The sequence below is a fragment of the Centroberyx gerrardi genome, chromosome 15 (genome assembly GCF_048128805.1).
Source record: "Centroberyx gerrardi isolate f3 chromosome 15, fCenGer3.hap1.cur.20231027, whole genome shotgun sequence".
Classification (NCBI taxonomy): domain Eukaryota; kingdom Metazoa; phylum Chordata; class Actinopteri; order Beryciformes; family Berycidae; genus Centroberyx; species Centroberyx gerrardi.
In genome coordinates this window covers 5,354,480-5,362,041 of record NC_136011.1, presented here as the reverse complement: position 1 = coordinate 5,362,041, position 7,562 = coordinate 5,354,480, and positions in this window count along the sequence as shown.

The window sequence follows — 7,562 nt, the reverse complement described above, 5'->3', positions numbered from 1 at the left end:
AAGGCGGCAAAACACTGGAGACACTTGAACCCGTGTTAGCGTAAAAGAGCACAACACTCTCTCTCTCCGCCCCCTGTCTGCTGCTGCTATGCATTTCCCGTGGACCACCCGGAAAAAACGCGGGCGAAGCCTCACCCGCGCGTTGCCAAAACGAAGAGAGGAAAAAAGATATATGACAAGACAGCTGAGAATCTTTTCTGTTGCCAACAAAAATAGTCCTACCTCTTTGGACAGAGAGAACCTGTGGATGAAATGACCTGTGTAGAGTGGTAACGCTGGAGGTTACAGCCCCTTCTTCTCCATAATTACAAAGCTATTGATCATTCCAAAACTTAATATCAGTAACTTCTTTTACAAAAGCGTAGCTGGCATGGAACTAAAGCACATTTCTTAGTCATTTTTCAGATAGTTTTCTTCTTTGAGGATCTGTGTTTACAGCGGAATTTCACGTAGAAACGGAAATGGATTTGGGTATTTTGGAATGAAACCTTTCAATGGCACAGTGATGATTAATTAAAATTTGGCACAGTGGGTTCATCAAATTTGACACAGAAGGCATCAACAGACCTTTCAGCCTCAGATTTGAGGAAAATAAGCGACTGCTAATAGAGAAACAAGCTCGTCGCCACAGTATTTCAAGCTTCTGAATACAATTTTGTGTAATTATGACAGATTTGGCAAGGGCGCTGTAATTTGAAGGGTTACTGAGAGAACTGAGGGATGAAATGACACGTATGGAGGAATTATGTCCTTGTTTGTGGGAAGAAGAGAAGGTTTGGTAATTCACTGCTCCTTGTTCAACTGTTGTGTGAAGGTCCATTCCTATACTGACAGTGTTATAGTACTCTAAACCTTGTGTCAACGTTCATACAGTCATACAGCACACATGGCGGCTGCGTGTGTGCGCTCATCATTTTCCGACACACCCAGGTATCTAGTTACGGACAACACATCTATATTAATGTTTCAAGTTTGCCATAAAACAAATAGTGAGAATTAAAGGGCCTATGGGATATACTGCGGATATCAAACGTTTTACATTTTTATACATTTTATTGCCTTGAGGCCTGAAATGAAAAAAACCCATTACTGTAAATAATCCAGACTCTTCCCATGTGGATATAGTAACCAGAAAAATCAAGGTAAAAACAACACGACTCATTTCTGATAATATATTAAAAATGGAAAACAGGTTGGTTTTGTGCTGATAACAGCAGTAAAGCCCGATTTGCTTGGAACTAGTATTATGTAGGGGCCTAATGTGAGTCTCGGGATATAATATTATAATGGATTTTACAATATATCACTTCTGGATTTAGCAAAGCAAAATGTGAATTTTGCACCGAAAATGCATCAAAACCATCGATAGATTCCACTACTGCCTCCATCTTTCATGACAGGAGGAAGATGTAGAAGAAGAAGAAATTTGCTGTCATTTTCTAGTTATTATTATTATTATTATTAAATTACAGACATGGCAAGATTTGCACGGTATTAAAATCGCTGAACATCCCCCAGGTAATATGAATCTCGTGCGAATAAGGCTGAAGTCTGTATGGATCCGTCTCTACTACCAACTTAGCTCATTTAGATTTAGGATTCAAGAGTTCACTCACATTCCAGAGAGCAAGCTCAACAAGCAGAATCCTTCCATGTGACATGCAGTCAGTTTTAGTAAAATGATTTTCGAGCCCCATCGGCAGGTTCTGCAATATTCATGAATGTCCGATTTTTCGTCACACATCGGTGGAGGAGTGACGGCTGTGAAGCATCAGTTTGGCTTGAGGTGGAGATTGTGTGTGTGTGTGTGTGTGTGTGTGGGGGGGGTGTATTTCTCTTTAAAAGCAACAGTGTTATTAGCATCTTTACGTTCAAGCCAGTCAAGATGTGTTGTCCCAAACGAGCTGCATGGATGTGCTGAAAATTTTTTAACAGTGCATACACACAGACACTCTCATAAAAACACACACATATACACACACACACACACGTTCACACACCTTTACCCCGAATCCATACTGTATAACCTCTTCTCCCTGTGATTTTTAAGATTTTGGTGACAGACGAAAACCAGACAAGAACTATAATATATTATCAAAGACCTTTATGTTTTTAAAAAGTCAAGAGTAGTATATCTGCTTAGTTTTATAAATATATAACAACTACAGTTATTATTTTTGACGTCTTGGTATTATATAACTAATTATTATATCCAGAGATGTATGTATAAGCTAATAAAGTGTCTTTATGTAAAAAAGACTGCTCCTTTTATTATATATCACAGACACACACACACACATGTATATACTGTATGCACAAACACAAATAAAAACTGTATATGTATTTATATATTTAACAGATTTGTATTAGGATGAAGTGAACCACTAACACAAATATTTTAAATATTGATAATATGGTAAGTTTGTGAGGCAAGGGAGTTGGATAATATTGGCTTTAACAAGGATGTTGATTTTTAATTTTAATGAAATTACACTGAATAAATAATAGTAATCAGACACAATAATAAAGGTTTCATAAAAAAATGGTATTAGCCTTAACCACCAGTCTACATGACCTTAAATTTTGGTTATCTCCTTCAAGTTCAGTATATACTGTAAACCACTGAATACCGATCTGGCCGAACTTGATTCAAGAGTTTTCTTGAATCAGTCATCATTTTCTTGATACCAGTGGAGTGATCTGCCTTGATGTTGACTTTGTGTTTCTAGAACAATTGAAACTTCATTGGAAATAAGTGGACTTTGGCCAAATCTTCCACTTGTTTTAAGAAAAAATGAATTTTTTGGATAAGACACTGAAGAAATTGTTAGAGGTCCCATATTCTCCACTGTCCAGTGTTTTATTTTCTGTCTTGAGGTCCATTCAAAGCTGTTTGTGTGGTGTCATGTACGAAAAACACTCTCAATCCATTTTTACACGTTCATTTTCCAGCATCTCTCTGAGCCTTACCAAGAACAGGCTGTTTCTGTCACTGTGTCTTTAAGGCTCATTAATATTAACGACCCTCTGTTCTGATTGGCTAACCGTTTCAAGAGTGAAACGTGAGACACCGCGGCCCGGCAGCTACAGGTAGGGAAAACTCTCCGGTAATAAACAATGACAACCGCTCAACCGCTTTGAAAAAAACACTTTGTTAGTCTATTATTTCTTACAAAAATGATAATGAGTGAACCTTTGTGATGCCACAAAGTTACGGAAGTCCAAACGGCTCGTTTAGAGGCTCGCTTTTCTAATATGGATTGTGTGGATTTAGTTGGCGACCGTGCGTTTTGATACTTTCACCATGTTTAGATAGCAGATCCAACTCCTTTATAATCACAGAAGGGGGAATCCTGTTTTACATCATATGGGACTTTTAAACCGTATATTTTTTGCAGTGCAAGACTTATTTGGGCCTGGAAGAAATCCAAGGTGCATCTGACATGAAGCCCAGGTAAGTCCGGTCTGAACCCCAGTAAATCCTGGCATGATGAGAGCAAAGTTTGCGACCGTGTCATTGCATTGCACTGGGATGTTTGGAGGAGAAGGAGAATCCAAAGCAAATGGTTCTCTCTCCTTTCTAATCCCTCTCATTACTTTTTATCTGCTGACGGGCAAAAAAAAAAAAAAAAAAGTCTGCATAATCAAAATCTGGCCCCATAAAGACAGAGGAAATCATAAAAGACAGAAGCCAAGCCAAACTCAGCAGGTTTGTTTGGTCTCTGTTTATCGTCTCCTGGGTCTTTAAGGTGATTACTGGCCAAATAAATATAGAAGCGGAGCCAGTTATAGCCCGAGTCTGGACAGCAGCAGCCATTGTTGCTTTACCAACCTGCTCCTTGCTCGCTGGTAACCTGTGATTCTGCTTCTTTGTGCTAGAGAAGCTGTTTCAGAGTATACAGGATCAATATTTACCTTTCATTAAAATTCAGATACCAGCCAGTCAGTGTGGTCCATCTCTGATATGATGCAGGTTCCTCCCTTACCGCAGCGATTCAATATGTTTTTATTATTATTTTTATATCAGATGTCTGACCAGAGGAATCATTCCAGTGTGGTGTGGGTGGATTTGACTCAACAGTCTGTAAAACCTGCAGTGAAACCTGCCTAACACACCTAAAATTTCATTAGTCTGGCTTTAAATGGAGAGTTTTTGTGTCCCATGATGGTCTGAATGCTGTTTCAGAGGCTTTTCCACCTGGACAAGAACACTATTCTGGGGGAAACACTGAATCCTTGTTATAATCTTGAATTTTTGGGGCGTGAAAATGATCAAATTTGACGATATCAGCACAAAATATCAGCTTCAATCCAAAAATATTGCGACCAAACTCTTTATCGGTGGCTCTGTCTTGCATAAACTGCTTGTGTTTTAACATACGTGATCAATTCAGCACCCAATTGCTGCCATATATACTGGTTTATGATAATCACTCTCAGTGTGACAGCGTAGGACTTTGCTTAATGTGTACACACTGCTGCCCCATCAATAAAACCCCTTGCCGTGTGTGTGTGTGTGTGTGTATCTGTTCACTGTAAGCAAATCAAGCATACTTTATTTACTCATTTAATTATAGTACTTGTATATGTGTGTGTTACTCTTTCGCTCGGCGTGTGTGTGTGTGTTCGCACACAGTGAACAGATTGATTTCTCGCTGGCTGCCTGCCATCGGAAATGGTCCCCTATTATTTATTAGCTGGGATGGCGAGGGATCAAACAAATTTGAATATGAACCGCCCACGTGCAGTTCACCCTGCGCTCAGCCAGGCGCACACACACACACACACACACACACACACACACACACACACACACACATACACACACACACACACACACACAAGCAGTATAATATCCCAAACCTACTGTTATATTTACATCTCCCTCTCTCTCACTCCCTCACATATATATAGAGGGAGTGCTGTGCTTATTAAGGTGTATCACTGTCAGCAGTAGACTTATACACAAACTCACACACACACACACACACACACACTCGTGCCTCCACTCTGCAATGCAGCAGCGGTAGATTCCTGGTGGCTCTGTCTTTCCATCTTGCCTGCAGACAGTGTCAGTGTGCCAGTATACCCATCCATCCCTATTCCTCCTTGACTTGTCTGTGCTGGTGAATCACCCTGTCTGACTTGTCTGTCTGTCTCTGGCTCTGTCCATGTATCTGACAATACCAATCTGTCTTTGCAAATCTCCCAGTTTGTTGTAGCGTTTTTTTTGTTTTTTTCAAAGGCCCTTCTAGTTTTCTTATTAGATAGTACACAATCGAGAGTGACAGGAAAAATGGGAGAGGGTGGCACATGTGATGGGCTCTATTTAAACTGTTATAGACATTAAGCACCTTAGCCCAAGAGTTCCCAAGTCGTTTTCAAGTTAAAGGTGCTACATGTAACATTTTAAAATCATTACCGCATTCATTTTGAGACAATAGTATAATTAAACAAACAAGACCATCAATGAGAAAGTCAGCCTCTACCAGTCTCTACACTGTATTTTACAATGTGTGGTAACTGGTCAGATTTGGCAGGAAATCTGCTGGATTGCTTTACGGCACAAAACAGTTAGAGGGCGCTGTTCTTCCAAAGCAAACAGAGTTTCTGGCAGCAGATGGTGGAAGGAGTGAAAGGAAGATGGAAAAATCACTTCCAACATGTTGATCCTCTTCAGGAAAGACAAAGACACCAGGAAGGGGGAGGGGGACAGGAAGCAACGGGGTTTATGGGAAATGTAGTCTTAATTTTGAGAAACATCAGCACTAACAATACCACTGTGGAATAGAGGTTTCCAATCGTCTCCACCATGGTCTCATTTGTTTACGGTAATTATACCAAGGTATCACAATTAATTTGACAATTGCTACATATAGCAACTTTAAAGACCTGAAACCAGATATGCATTCTGCCCATGGAGCCTGTATGTCATATGATTTTGTCCCTGGCACCCCCATCTGAGAAGATTTGTATTGTTAGATATAATTTTATAGTTGAGAAAATACCAGCGGAGAGAGCGCAACCTAAGATCAAACTAGTCATCCTTCTACATTCACGTATTGTGTGAATGTTTAGAAAATAACAATAATAGTGAAATTAAAATGTAATTTGGACCACCTAGAACCCCTACTGGATCCCCCTTGGGCAACTGCTGCCTGAGCCCACTGAGCCACCAGGATGCCAGCAACTCTTTTGAAACATGATTAACACAATGTGACGTTTCAAATAAGCAATGTGATTGGACAAACAGACCAATCCAAACATGCTGATAATTGCCATAAAGCTGTTAGCTGTGGTTTAGTGGGTGCTATACTAAGATAGTCAGTGATCCATGTCCTTTTTCCTATTTTTAAATTCTTATGTATGAGGAAAACTCAGTCAGTAGACATGGATTAGTAATAAGTCAGTAGTAATTAGTGAAAGCCATAATACCTGTGAGACCATTCTTTTTTATGATTACATGATTTATGATTTTTTATCATTAGACATACTTCAATCCTACCAACTGCAAGTATTGCATCACAATCATGGTAAAGAACATCCACTTGTGTATTATTGCTATAAAATGATACAATACCATATGATACAATACAATATGATACCATATGATACCATACAATACAATATGATACATATGATTCAATACAATACAATACAATATGATACATATGATTCAATACGATACCATATGATACAATATGATACAATATGATAACATATGATACAATACGATACAATATGATACCATATGATACCATACAATACCATATGATACAATACAATACAATATGATACATATGATTCAATACGATACCATATGATACAATATGATACAATACAATATAATATGATACCATATGATACAATACGATACAATATGATACCATACAATACCATATGTTACCATATGATACAATACAATACAATATGATACATATGATTCAATACGATACCATATGATACAATATGATACAATGCAATACAATACAATATGATACCATATGATACAATACAATATGATACCATATGATACAATACGATACCATATGATACAATACAATACAATATGATACCATATGATACAATACAATACGATACCATATGATACAATACAATACGATACCATATGATACAATACAATACAATATGATACCATATGATACAATACAATACGATACCATATGATACAATACAATACAATATGATACCATATGATACAATACAATACGATACCATATGATACAATACAATACAATATGATACCATATGATACAATACAATACGATACCATATGATACAATACAATATGATACCATATGATACAATACAATACAATATGATACCATATGATACAATACAATACAATATGATACCATATGATACAATACAATACGATACCATATGATACAATACAATATGATACCATATGATACAATACAATACGATACCATATGATACAATACAATATGATACCATATGATACAATACAATACAATACAATATGATACCATATGATACAATACAATACAATACAATATGATACAATACCATACAATACC